The 15,094-nt window shown below is 46.7% G+C and overlaps 2 non-coding genes across 2 annotated transcripts; one reads left to right on the forward strand and one right to left on the reverse strand.

Moving 5' to 3' along the window:
* The first annotated feature begins 301 nt into the window (after positions 1 to 301).
* On the forward strand, positions 302 to 374 carry trnac-gca (transfer RNA cysteine (anticodon GCA)). Its single transcript has one exon. It is a non-coding gene; the product is annotated as a tRNA-Cys (tRNA).
* A 5,715-nt stretch (positions 375 to 6,089) lies between these two features.
* On the reverse strand, positions 6,090 to 6,171 carry trnas-gcu (transfer RNA serine (anticodon GCU)). The gene has a single exon. It is a non-coding gene; the product is annotated as a tRNA-Ser (tRNA).
* Between the last annotated feature and the right edge of the window lie 8,923 nt (positions 6,172 to 15,094).

Consider the following 15,094-nt stretch of genomic DNA (forward strand, 5'->3'; position numbering starts at 1 on the left):
TCGCCTGAACCGATTACGTGGACCCCTGACTTTTGAACTATTAGGTGCCCAACCAGAACCGGCGAATAGTCATAATGTAATATTCTTCAATTTGCTGGATTTTCCGAATATTTCTTGCAGCCACGTTATCTCCTTCCACTGTCCAGCTTTCCTTTTTAAAAATGGACTGAGATACAATTTCCAGGTTCAATGTTGCACCTAATTCTGGTCCAGTGTCATGTTCCCAAGTGTTGAGCATTTGTCACAGTATTACCATGCCCCATTGGTCTCCTCATTAGTGCGGGTAGTGACAACAGTAGGAGCCGAAATAGCTCAGTTGGGAGAGCGTTAGACTGCAGATCTAAAGGTCCCTGATTCAATCTCGGGTTTCGGCAGTTTTTTTTTATATTTTCTTTGAATTTCGTGCCTCACGGCACAATTTCCGCGGAAAATTTATCAGTGGACTCACAAAGGTACTTTCGGTTTCAATGAGATGATGGAGGTTTCTATTTTATTACAAATCATAAGTTACTTCCGTAATCGCTGCGAAGTTCCACAGCTGGAGATTTCTTCCCTGCGATCCGTTCTTCTGAAAGTGCCGCACACTCCACCGACATCAGTCCGGCTCCCCAGCAGCGGCTCCTCCCGACACCACATCGTCACAAAATATTTCGGTGAGTCCGAACAATGTCCCTGAACAAAATGCGCCTGAATCATAGACCCTGAGATAGGGGAACTCCAACGTGTTCATCAGTCCTGGTTCAGGAGACGGAAGGCTGGAACCTGCTCCTCTATCTCTGTTCCCCACTCCTTCCCTTTATTTTATTGCCTGCTTCCCTCTCCTACACGATTCCTCCTTATTCAGCCATTCGCATCATCGTTCTGTCATCTCTCAGATTCATGCATCTCCCCACTCCCCCACCCACATAACCCCCAACCCTGGGCTAACCTACCACCTCGAAGCTTGCTCTTCTCACCATCCCCCGACTTTTTGTTCTGGCCTCTGCCTTATTTTCTTCCAGTCCTGTTCAACGGTCTCGGCCGGTAACGTTGACCGTTGATCTCTGCCATTACCTGCACCTGCGCTCTCACGCCCCTCCCCAGACCCGACCATGATAGGGTCACCCTTATCCTCACATTTCATCGCACCAGCCTATGTATCCAACACATCATTCTCCGCCACTTCGGCCATCTCCAACGGGATCCCACATCCAAGCATATATTCCCCTACCCACTCCTTACTTCCTGTCAAAGGGATTGCGCTCTCCGCGACTCCGACGTTGACTCCTTCCCACCACCACCCATTCTGTTCCCACCCAGGAAAAACTTTCCACTGCCCCGCCATAAGTGCAACACCTGTCCCTACCCCCACCTCCATCACTTCCATCCAGGAACATTAAGAGTACTTTCAGGTGAGACAGATATTCTCCTGCACCTCCCTGAATATATGCTGCATTCGGTGGTCAGTGTGAGAACAAACGCAGACAAGGTGACCGGTTCGCAGAATACCTGCGCTCTGTACGTAACCTCAATCTGCATCTGCGCGTTGCCAGCCACTTCGACTCCCCCTCCAACACTATCACTGAAAGTCAGTCTTCGGACTCCGACACTGCCAGGGGACTTCCAAGCACAAATAGGAGGAACAGCACCTCATTTTCCGTCTTGGATCCTTACAACGGAACGACACGAACATTGAATTTCCCTACTTTAAGTCATCCCTACCCCCTTCCCCACAACTACCCACCCCCACCATGCTTATTCTCTTCTTCGCTTTTCTAGCTATTTTTTCCTCACTTTTTACCCATTCTCAGTGGATCTGATCTTTCAGCCCACGCACCGGCCTCTCACCATCTCTTACCTGCGGCTATCTATCACCTCCCCGTGCTCACCCCGCCTCCCCTCTTTTGTCCGCCTGTCACTGTTCTGCTTTGGCGTTCAATTTATTTTGCATCCCCTTTTCCTGTCGTCACTGCTGAAGAAGGATCCTGACCCGAAACTCTGACCGCCTGCTTTTCTCCACGGATGCTGCCTGGCCTGTTGGGTTCCTCCAGAATCATAATGTTTCTTATCAATTAACTGCCAGCTTGTGATACTCCCCACACCCTACCTCTTTATTCTGACTTCTGCCCGCTTCCTTTCCAGTCCTGAAAAAGAATCTTGACCGTAAACTTCACTGTTCATTTCCCTCTGGAGATGCTGCCTGCCTTACTGATTTCCCCCAGAATTTTGTCTGTGTCGCTCCCGATTCCAACATCTGAAAAATCTCTTCTGTCTCGACAGTTATGAAGGTGTTTGTGGAAATGCAGCGCAAGAAGACATAGACAATAAAAGGTTGCGAGCGATGACGAGGCGAGATAACGTTATGTTGTCCATGAGGTTGGTGACCGGAGTACACGTGGAGCAGGAAACTGTGGTCGAAACAGGCCCGTTTCAAAAGAGTGTGTTGGGAACAGATCGGACAGATGTGGTGGAGGGAGTGAGCGACAGAATGGAAACAAAACCTTAATGTCGATAAAACAACCGTTGCAGGACTCGAACCGGCAATCTTCTGTTGACGTCATATCAAACACAGAAGTCAGATGCCTTCTCCATGAGGCCACACGGTCTCTTCTTGTTGAAGTATTCTGAAGAAAGAATTGAGAATGATGATGGGGCCGGAGGTCTGTGAGAAAGTGAGAAGAAGGACGGGCGCATTTTCAAGCACACGGAATATTTGCTGGTGTGAAGTGATTTGAGACCTCGAATGTTTCCGTGACGGAACTGAGACAACTCGAAGACGCGGCAGAGTTTTCATTCCCTCGAAATTTAGGGAGTTCGCTTTTCCCGTTTCACCCATTTCCGCTGATGGATACGAAGGTTACACGCCGGCTTGGTGCAATGTGTGGGGCGAGCTGTTTCAGTGTCGTAACCAATTGTGAATGAAGCAGACGACCTGAGACAGACATGACGTTCCCTTCTCTGTGGGTCATCTGAGGCACCACACGGTTTCCCTTATTCACATCACCAGTGTTGTGTCCAGGTTCCCAACATTATGAAAAAGGACACATTGCATGAGCTGGGATGCTTTCGACGCTCCATAATTAATCGGTTGTTGTTGCTGTCATTTGCTGACAGTGAGGAAGTGCAGGATTAATAAACTATAACTGTATTTATGTCTTAAGACGGATGAGAATTATGGCTGCTCGAAATACTGATTTACAAAGTGTCCTCAGGCCAGAACAGGCACACCACTGCCCTCCTGGGCAGGGTGCTGTGTGGTAATTGCTGTGTCTGGAACTTAATTGGATTCCCATTGTGTTTGACTATAGGGATGATAGTCAAGCTTAACAGGAAATGGGAAGGCTGTCTGAAACAATGAGGTGATACCTGCCTTTGTCTCACCCGATTGTAAAAAGATGAGCTGAATCTGGGGTGTGAGGCTGCTCTTTGTCCATTTGCAGTGGCCCTTTGTCCGTTTCTTGCTCAACCAAGAAATCCGGCTCCTGACTCAATAAAGTGTGCGTGACAATGTTTGTATAAATTACTGTCTGACCCCTCTGTGTCTCGAAGAACTCTTCTGCGGACTCTACCTGAGAGTAATGAGATTTCCCCCTACCGATGTTTTGCGAAATAAACGCGTTTGAATGAACCTGTGGCACTGTGTCATCTTCCAGCAGACAGAAGTGGGACTTCAAAATCGGGATAACAACAGTAACTGAGGGAAAGTATTTTACCTTCATCTTTGCTCGACATCTATGTGGAGGCGTGTTGAGTTGACAAGTGCCGAAGACAGATGTTTGAGCAATGTGTCAGTAACTAAGAATCATTGTCTTTAATTGTCTGCAGTTACACTTTCACCGAACCTGAAAAATCGTTTGAAAATTACAGTAAATGAGAACAGTGAAACTCCGGAACTGACTGTCCCACCTTTTCATCCAGAGATCCGTGGGATCCAGGATCAGCACCATGAAGGTTCAGTCGTGGTACAGCAGCTCCTCATTGAAACTAAGTGCAGAGTGATGTCCCCAACAAACCGACAGGTTGGAAGCTCCGGAATGAGATTACCATGGAGAAACAAGAGACTGCAGATTCTGGATTCTGGAGCATCACACAAAACAGCTGGTAGAACTGAGCTGGTCCGGCAGCAACTATGGAGGTAAATGTTCGCCCAGCGTTTTGTGTGCTGCTCCGAACATTTCCCTCCATAAATGCTGCCTCACAGGCTGAGTTACACCAGCGTTTTGCCAGTTGAAGGAGATTAAGATATCGGAGCAAGGTCTCGTTTCTCTACACGTGACATGAAATATTTCTTAAATTATTATGATAAAGGCTCGATAAATGACCTCCAGGGATTTCCACTCACCCCACTGTGTAAATATTCTCTGTTAATTATTTCAACATTTAAGTCGCAATGAACAGCAAGATATCTGGTATTATTGGCAAAACTTTCGCCGCCCTCCTTGAGCTCCTCGGTCGGGATAATACACGGCTGTACAGATATCAACACCACTTGGGGGGCGTTCTACTACTAATATTCACAGATGTAATCATCGCCTTCTTGGTCCAAACAACAACCTGAGGAAAAACGAAAGCTCATATCTACGCCTCACGCAGTTTCTGATTGATTGGTGGAAAGTCGAAAGCGATGAATCAACCGATCAAGACTCAAGGAAACATTTTGTTATGAAAGAGAAAAAAAACTTTAACTGAGGAAAAATCAGAACATCACATGGTAGGTTTTTTAGCAGAGCAGTAAGTGTCCACACAGGTTTGAGTCCAGTGGAATTAAATGGTCCAGTGCTGCATGGATAATGAACGTGTTGAAGGGCAAGGACATTGGGTCAGGGTTGATTTCGAGACTGGAGGATGGGCGATCGCACGACATCTTGGGACAGAACGGGGGTTATTGATTTATTGATGGATATCGGTGGGTTTCAGTGCAAGATTTGCAAGTTTGCCGAACTTACCATACGTTCATGCAGAGCAAGAATTGCGGAGCAATAATGGTGACACCTTCCCGAAGACATTGAGAGTCTACCTGAATCAGACTGTGGGGATGTATCCACTGTAACCCACCTGCTGTCTGATACCTCCGCCTTTCCAGTGGGTGTGTGTTCGAGAATTATGCTGTCCCTCCACTCATTCGGCAACTGTAATGTTCCTCTGCATCTTCACTGCACCGATAAATGCCACTTATTACCTTCCCTGCATCTCCAGGCTGAACGCACAGGGGGCTTCTTCCGTCCGAATGAGTCCCGATCATTCTACGGTTCCCCCCTTGCCTCCACGGCCTTATTAAAATCCAATTCAGCTTCAATTTTCCTCATCTGTACAACCAGGACAATGTTTTGCAATGATTTGCTCACTTTTCGTCTGGTTAATTAACAGTGACAGGTTACCATCCGCCACTCCCATTATGAATGTGAAATGTCTGTCCATGAAGGTGTAACCAGATCAGCAGAAGTGCAACCTGAGATAACAGAACAGTCGAGAAGGGAAATCAAAACTGAATGCTGGTTGTCGGAATTTAAGGAACAGCTGCAGGAAAATCGGCAGTGTCACCTGCCTCTCACACAGCAGTCATGAAGTCGTGCGGAACGTTTCATCACACAGCATTTTTCATGTTAATGTGGTCCGTGTCTGGCAGCGTTTGCTGATTGGTGGCTCTTCAGTCCGAACACTGACCCGCTATTCCGCAGTGTCCTGTATATCACGACCTGGACAATTCCTGGATCGATCTGTCTTCGGTCCAAAATCGGTGGCTTCGGAGATTCAGCGACCCCGCTATGTACTCAATCTTTCCTCACCTCCCCTCTGCAGGAAGGTTTCAATTGCAACCACTTCCCAAAATGTGTGCTAGGTTCCCTCTTCAGAATTCTCCCCAGATAACATACATTCGGTGTTCACCACTGCAAACAGACAGATGGAAAGAGTTGTACCGGTCGTCACACCATTTCCCTACACATTTCATTCCCTTCTCATTCTACCAAATTTCGTGAGTAATTCTTATTGCGAACTTTTCCTTTCATGACTCACAAACTAAAACTGTTTGTGTGACGGTGGGAAAATTTGGAGTCTGGTAAGTGTTTAAATGAACGCGTTAAAAGCTCGTTGCTCAAATCAACAGCTCACGACGAGGATGATATTCGAACCCATGCGTGCAAAGCACAATGGATTAGCAGTCCATCACCTTATCCTCTCGGCCACCTCGTCTGTTCCGACTAATCGGCCATTGTTTTGCAACTCATTCAATCTTCTCCATGTCCCACAAATTAATTTTGACGTTCTATATTCTGTTAAAAGTTACATTTCTTGGTCATCTTTACCAGAATTTTAATCCGTCCCGAATCCCAAAGGTTTAGCGAATTTTCTAGATTATCGATTTTTATCGATTTACTGCAATCTATAATATCCCCAATCAGTCCTGGCTTAATTGCTTTGCCAACGTTTTTATGCTTCACGATTCATGTATCGTATATTGAAATATGTACCGCGACTTGTCCATTGTCATGAGATTCAATTCAGTTTCCCACCCTTCCCCAGACAAACTGCCACTGCTTCCGGCATGTCTTCCTTTGCTACATTTGCTGTGAGAGTGAGCTTCAACCTTCTTTCTCCTGGCGAATGAAACCTTCAATCCAGATTGGAATCCGGTGCCAGTTTGGAGTTGAATGTTGAATAAATTGAGATCTCCGGTCCAAGAACTGTGCTGTGCCGGTCATATCGCCTCCCCTTCTGCGTTGTGCTGAAGTGCATCAGGTCACACTTCCCATTCTCGGCAGTGCAAACACAATGGCTTTCCCAAGTTCAGTACACTGAGGGATATGGCAAAGCTGCAGTGCACGAGCAGAAGAATGTGGCCTGTACGAAACGTAAGCAGTGTTATGCAGTTGGAAATTACGAACTTTTGCAAGATACAATGAGATTGACCAGTTTTTGTCTGGAAACGGATTGCGCAATAAAATGTATGAATGGGGAAGTTCAGGATATGGGCCAAACACAGGCAAATTGGACCTGCTGAGATCAGCACCTAAGTCTACACGGTCCAGAGGAGCCGATGGGCCTGTTTCCGTGCAGTTCAAGTCTCTGAGTTCTTTGGTTTGTGGACGGGGCATCAGCTGCATTTAATTGAATAAACGTCTGGTGGTGTCCCGTCCACGCCACTTGATTTCCAGTTAACAGAGATTTCAGAATGTTTCTGCCAGATTTCAAATCAGGAGGCTTTCTCGTGTAAGGCGAACGTGATAACTGCTGCACTAAAGAAAGCCCTGAACAATTTCGCGTTTACAACAAGGGCTTTCACAGAACGCTGGCGTGGAAACAGGCAGATCTGGGAAAGTTTCCTCCTTGTAGAAGGTGTCCATCAGTTGGTAAATAAATGGGTTCGTCCGGAGTTTGAAGCCGGGATCTCTCGCCTATTGTACACTTCAGCACCCGAAGCGAGAATCATAACAATAAACCAAAGAGCCCACATCCGGTTATTACATCGGAATTGTGCAATGAAACAGTTCAAATTTAGTGTTTGGAAACCCACTGTCATTCCAGTTGCTGAATGCAGTTGTTACTGTCGAACTGAGTTGGGCCGGTATTTCTTGGAGTTTAGAAACATGAGCGTGACCTTGATCAGAAAATAAGATGTTCAGGGAGCTTGTCAGGGCAGACGTTGGGATGTATTTTGTTTTAAGAACAGGACAGTCTAAAACAAGGGGACAGAACACTAAGATGAAAGGCTGGACATTTAAAACTGAGGTTCCAAATAATTTTCTTTCTGCACAGGACAACGAATCACTGGAATTCCATGCCCCGGCCGGCGGTAGAAGCTGGATCATCAGAATTAATTAAAGTGTAGGTGGATGATTACTTGATAGATCAAGGAATAGTGGGGTTTGGATAAATGGCCCAGAAGAATAGTTCGGACCGGGAACAACTGGCGAGCTCCGTCTCACATTCCGCTCAGTTACCTCCATCGTCCTTTCGCTGAACTTGCAAGTCTTCCGTCACCTCACTGTCTAACCCTCTCACTCCTGCACTGTCTGTGTTTATCTTATTTTCAGTCTCTATCGACCTCGCAGCTCACACAAGCATTCTCATTCCCCAACTGTCCAACCCACCATTCCCCCTCTGGGCTGCGACTGCATGCAACTTTACCTTAAGTACGTTGCTGTGGATTTGGGAAACAACGGATATGGAGATGGAAGGGGAGAGTGGGGAAAGGATGAACCATGATCTCGCTGACAGATGAGAGGGACCAGTGGAACTTCGCGAAGGGTGATCGGACAAATAACAAAAAAACATTTGGGGAAGACGCGATCTGTGGAAGGAAAGGGTTGTTCAAGTACAGAAGAGAAGAATGAGCGAGGCAAGTCTGCCGGCCAGTAGAAGAAAACAGGGTAACCAAAGGGAGGGAGAATCAAGATTTAGCATGCTTAACTGTCAGTAGAGGGATTCTAACCCACGCCTCTAGTGGAGGCTGCGACCTGAACGGTATGGTTAACTTCGCGGTTGCAGTCAATGAAAAGATGAAGAGAAATATCCGGGAATGTGAGGTCGTTCAGAACAAAGTCGTTTCAGCTCAGTGCTGCATTTCAGAAACACCTGATTTTTTCATGACCGACAGACAGACGGAGAATGGAAAGAAACGGCAACAAGCCGGGCAGGGTTCTTTGAGGAGGTGACGAGGTAGATTGATGGGAGTAGTGCAGTAGATGTAGTGTACATGGATTTTAGTAAGGTATTTGACAAAGTTCCACATGGTAGGTTTCTTCAGTAGGTCAGAGGCCAAGGGATCCGAAGAGGCTTGGCAGTGCGGATTCAGAATTGACTTGCCTGTAGAAATAAGAGGGTTGTGGTGGACGGAGTGCATTTGGATTGGAGGGTTGTGACTAGTGGTGTACCACAGGGATCGGTTCTGGGACCTCTACTTTTTGTTATATTTATTAATGACAGATGAGATGGTGGAAGGATGAGTTAGCAAGTTTGCAGATGACACAAAGATCGATGGTGTTGTGGATAGTGTGGAGGGCTGTCGAAGCTTACAGAGGGATATTGATAGGCTGCAGAGCTGGGCTGAGAAGTGGCAGATGGAGTTCAATCCTGAAAAGTTTGAGGTGGTACACTTTGGAAGGACGAACTCCAAGGCGGAGTACAAGGTAAATGACAGGATTCTGTACAATGTGGAGGAGCAGAGGGATCTTGGGGTTCATATCCACAGATCACTGAAAGTTGCCTCACAGATGGATAGGGTAGTTAAGAAAGCTTATGGGATGTTAGTTTTCATAAATAGTGGGATCGAGTTTACGAGCCGCAAAGTAATGCAGTAGTTTTACAAAACTCTGGTTATACCACACTTGGAGTACTGTGTCCAGTTCTGGTCGCCTCATTATAGGAAGGATGTGGAGGAGTTGGAGAAGGTGCAGGGGAGATTTACCAGGATGCTGCTTGGATTAGAGAGTATGGATTATGAGAAGAGACTAAAGGAGCTAGGGCTTTACTCAGTGGAGAGAAGGAGGATGAGGTTAGACATGATAGAGGTTTTCAAAATACTAAGAGGAATAGAAAGAGTAAACAGCCAGCACATCTCTCCAGGGCACCCAATGCTCAATACAAGAGGGCATGGCTTTAATGCAATGGGTGGGAAGTTCAAGGGAGACGTCAGAGGGAGGTTTTGCACAAAGAGGGAGGTTAGTGCATGGAATGCGCTGCCTGGGGTGGTGGTGGAAGCTGATACGTTGATAAAGTTCAAGAGATTGTTAGATAAGCATATGGCGGAATTTAAAATAGAGGGATATGTGGGAGGAAGGGGTTAGACAGTCTTAGCTGTGGTTTGAAGCTCGACACAACATGGTGGAACGAAGGGCCCGTATTGTGCTGTACCGTTCTATGGTTCTATGGTTAAATGAAAGCAGATAGGATTCGTTTATTTTGGCAGAGTTGTCGATAAGACTTGATGGGATTAAGGTCCTGTCCATAGTTCTACTGCATTGTACAGAACCTGTCTCTGTATCTGATGAAATCATCAGATAGATTATCGTTGTTTGACATTAACTGAACAAATTGATCTTTCTCACAGGTTCACGGTGCTTGTGCTCCACAATTATTTGTGTAAATATATCAAATGAATGATTACTTAATTATGCCTCCAGCACGAAAATGAATGGAATTGTGGATGCGATGGAGGAAGCAAGGTGACTGTGGGCGATTTAGACAAGGTGCGGTGGTGGACAAATACGTGGAAGATGCAGTATCACGTAATATCACTTAGATGCAGTGGAAGATGCAGTATCACTTAATAATGCCCAACATGAAAATACTCACGTCATACAGCTCCTGTGGAATTAGGAAGTGTCAGAGTTGGCTATTAAGTTCGATGCAATTGAAACATCCAGTCATGACACTGTAAATTGGTCACACTGAGTCGCACCCTTCATCAATTATCCACCTTTACAGATACTACGCACGACACATTTTACCCTCCCTACGTTCGCATTGGTTGCCTCAAATTCGGAAACTCATCTGCACACATGACATTGTACCGTGGCCAATTATCCTGCAAGCTGCACATCATTAGGATGTGGGAGGAAGCCGGAACATCTAGCAGAAATACTTGTGGCCACAGGGAGAAAGTGCAAAGCTGATCCAGACGGCGCCGAACATCACGGTTGAATACCGACCCCCAAAATGTATACACCAGGAGTTTCACAGAGACCTTTTATGGGATATCAAACCTTAGGTTTCCGTTTTTGTTGGAGGTTAAGTTTTGCACCCCATCATGTTACCATAATGATCGCAATCTTCATATGGTGTGCAGCATCCGACTGAACTCAACATCGAAAGAGTGAACAGAAGGAGGAAAAATATTCAATACTGGCCATCATCAGCCATCATCATCAGGAAACGCAACGAATTAGGAATGCATTTCTCTTCTGAAATAGGAGAAGTAAATACAGAGAATATAGAAGAGGAAGAGAAGATGGAACACAGAAAAAGATAAGAAGATCAAACTTTGAAGCAGAATTATCATTATTGTACAACCCTGTCACAAATCGACGGAACACCGAGAAATGCAAACTGCAGAGTAATTAAGGATCTTCACATGTCCGTCTCCTGCTTCTCACACAGAGTAGAAACAACAACCTGAATGGAGTTCATTTCTGCAACACTCTGTGTCATTTGAGGATGACCAGACGGTTCCGGAGAAACTGATTCTGACAAAAGACTTCGGACACTGAAATGTTTTCGCTTTGCTAAGAGAGGCCGGTGCCGTTAACACGGAATAATTCGCACACAAATTGGTAACATCGTACGTCAGAAAGAAATTGAGGTAAAATTTAAACCCAGTCTAGCTTAAATTGCCGATGGGATGTGAGTGGTGGGGATAGCTTGTACTCGTCACATTCACCAAGCGGAGCTGCTCGTCGGTGCCGGGGAACGTTACATGATTTCACTTCATGCAAAGCGTCATACCAGGCAGAATTCTCGGTGTCCAAGCCCAGCACGGTCATAATGAACGTTGGAATTCAACTATCCCGTTCTGGTAACGGTGCTGAGACGGACGGGTTTATATACGGACCTGCTTGAGAGCCAGAGGTCAGAATACAGGGTCCTTACTTGCTTCATTCGCGGAGAAATGTGTTCCCAAAGGTGAATACATACGAACAATCAGCCACCTCCCTTGCTTGAAGCGATTTCATGACGGTTGTCTCCCGGTACTCACTGTTCTTGTCTCGTTCAACACAAAAATGAACAATTGTTTTCAAAGACCTTCCCATTTAAGGAGGTTGAAAAACATGACCAATTGATTAGCTTGTTCATTTTATTTGACATATCAGGACTTATTCTGAGCTCTGTCGAGATCAGAGACAAAGAGCTGTGTGCATTCGTGAGGTGGCGGGCGAGGGATTGAGGGAGGTGCGACTGGAGGCGAGGAAGTGTTCAGTAAATGAGGATGAATTAGCACTGCGGTTAATCCACTCCTTGATCCGGTGATACAATGGTCGTAAGTTGATGGAGCAGTGTATCTGAAGAAATATTCAGAGTATGAGGGAATTCCCTCGCCAGCAGACGAAGAAGAGCAGTTAATGCAAGTTGCTTCTCATTACAACAGCTGTAGGGCGGTGCGAGGGCTCCGTGGCTTAACTGGTCAAAGCGCTTGTATAGTAAACAGGAGATCCTGGGTTTAACTCCCAACGGAGCCTTTCATTTATGGGGTGAATTACCGTGTGCTGAAGGCGGGTTCCTTTTTTTTCTTTTCATTCTTTGCACTGTTTGCCTGATCGGTTGAGCATGTTAATCATGGAGGTTTTAAAACTTTCTCCAAGATCCTGTGTATGAGGACTGATGCGTTTTCCCTTTTCCCAACCCACTCAATATTTCTTCAAAACAGACCAGAGATAGCAATGCTAAAGGGTTGTCACGTCAGACTACAGGGTGTTAACCACTGGGCTTTCCAGACGCCAGTGCAGGGACGCTAATTTTCATGAAAAATCTCAGGTTCGACATGGGTCAGTAGGGTTAAACTTACACATTTCCAGCGGATACAAAGGGTGGACTTACCACTCTAACTTTGAAACCCTGTTCTGCCACGTTCAGCGACATTTGGACCTGTGCACCATGAGGTCCATAAAGTCTCCGTTCAATGTTCTTCATCCAGCTGAAGAAATCCCAGCTTACTCAGCCCAACATTGCCAATTTAATCACTGACACTGGGTACGATTTTCGAAAATCTCTGCTCAACCGTCTCTGGGATATTCACAACGGTTCCAAAGTGCGCCAGCAGTTATGTAAACAAACGCCCAATATTGGCCGAAATACATTTTATGAAGAATTCATGATTCAATACCGTTTAGCCTCTGTTGCCTTCTCAACAATCAGCAAAGGATGCAACGCACCAGAGACTGCTGTGTCAGCATTACTCTGCCGAGTGCCTCGGAGTCGGTGCTTTTTTAAAATTTTCGGTAGAATCTGATACGGGTGAGAAGATGGCTGGGTGGGAGCTTTGGGGAAGGGAATAGAACACACAGTGGGTTAAGTAAGTGTGCGAGGCATAGAGGGGATCTGGGGAAGAGCAACGAAACTGCATAACGCCGAGCTGAGCCGGGTTTGAAAGAAAGATGATTGAGAGAATCTTTGTGGATCAGAAGGAGGGTAAGTGACAACGGGTAGTGAGTTTAATCAGAAATTGGGGAATTCGTTATTCATGTCATTAAGGTGCGGACTACACAGGTGGAGTCTGTGGTGCTGATTCTTTTAGTGCATTTTTGGAATCGCCCTCGCAGTGGAAAAGGCCGAGAGCAGAGATGTCAGTGTGAGTATGGTGAGGGGACGTGAAATGGCATGCATCAGGAAGCTCAGTATTTGTCATCGTCGACAGAGCGCAGGTGTCGCAAAACGGTCGACAGGTCTAAGCGTGGACTTGCAACAACAGAGCAGCCCACCTCTGGGGCACCGGATGCAGCCGGCGAGGTTGAAGGACATGCACCTGAAACTTTGCCTGACCTGGAAGTGCTGCTTAGGTCTCTGGATTTTGGTGAGGGGAGTGGTGAAGGGACAAAGGTTGTGCGTCCCACGATTGCAGGGTAAACTGCTAGTCGACGGGGACTATCGGTTGGGGAGAGACGGGCGATGTTGCCAAAGCAGGAAGGGTTGGGGAGGAGAAGATGTGAGTGACGGTGCGATGCCGCTGAACCATCCAGAAATGGCGGAGGTGATGTGGTGGGTGCAGGGACGGGTAGGGGGAAATGCGAGGAACAAGGGAACTCTATTCCTGTTCTGACTGGTTGGAACGGGTATGGGAGCAGTTGCGGGCAATAGCGAAGATGCGGGTCAGCAATCTGTCAATCATAGGAGAGGTGGAACCACTTTTACTGATCTATGAGGGCTGTTCAGATGTCGTGAAACGGAAAGTCTCATCTGGAGATGAGGTGGAGACGGAGAAACTGAGAGATTGGGACTGCGCCTTTACAGGGGACAGGATGGAAGGAGGTGTATTCCAGGCAGCTGTGGGAGTCAGTGGGTTTGCAGGAAATGTCGGTGGATAGTTGGACTTCTGGGATGGATAGAACCTGAAGGATGGAGAGAGGTGTTAGATATGGTACAAGTTAATTTGATGGCGGGGTGTATGTCAGCAGTGAAGTTGATAAAATTGACGAGATCCGCACCGGTGGAGGAGGTAGCGGGGAGAGGCTCGGAGAATGGTGCCGGAGAAGGTTGGGAACATGGACTGTCTCACGGAGCCAGGAAAGGCGTAGCTCGGGACCCTGCCAGTGCCCGTGGCTGAACTTGTGATTTGTAGGACATGAAGGGAATCAAAATAGAAGCTGTTCAGGTGAGAACAATTTCTGACACACGGGTGAGAGTGTTCGAGGTGAGGAAATGATTAGCTGTATGTTCCAGAAGGAGGCAGACGTCACTTAGTCTTTGCTGATCGGGAATGGAGGTGTTCATGGTGAAAATAAGGCGGCAGAGCTGGGTAATTCCAAGTTATCAAAATAAGAGAAGATTTCATTATTTGTCACGTATATCGAAACACACAGTGAATTGCATCCTTTTCAGAGAGTGTTCTCGGGTCAGGTGCCGCTACGCTTCCGGCGCCAATATAGCATGTCCGCAACTTCCAAAACCGTACGTCTTTAGAATGTGGGAGGAACCCGGAGCACCCGGAGGAAATCCATGCAGACACGGCGAGAACGTACAATCTACTTCCAGACGGCGAGAATTGAACCCGGGACGCTTGCGCTGTAATAGCATTACCGTAACTATGCACTACCGTACCATTTTTTAAATACATGTAATGTCTCAGCAGTCACCAAGTTCAACACCATTTCAAGCTCTCACCTCTAAACGAATTGTGATTCCTGTTTCGACGCCCCCACGTGTTTAATGTCTGGAGAAAACCTTAGCTCAACGTCCCTGGGTGGGCTCGAACCACCAACCTGTTGGTTAACAGCGGGACGCTCTGCCCGCTTGCGCCACAGAGACGGAATCAAGTGCCGGGAGGAAAGGCAGAGGAAATCACACGGCCTGAAAACTTTAACTGGGGACCCGTGAGGTCAGTGGTCTGGTCACTCTGGCTGTACAATTACACGCCGCATTTACATGTCGATCCAGAGAGTCACTGCGAGCTTGTGTTATCCAAGTC

Source organism: Pristis pectinata, chromosome 30 (genome assembly GCF_009764475.1).
Source record: "Pristis pectinata isolate sPriPec2 chromosome 30, sPriPec2.1.pri, whole genome shotgun sequence".
Taxonomy (NCBI): domain Eukaryota; kingdom Metazoa; phylum Chordata; class Chondrichthyes; order Rhinopristiformes; family Pristidae; genus Pristis; species Pristis pectinata.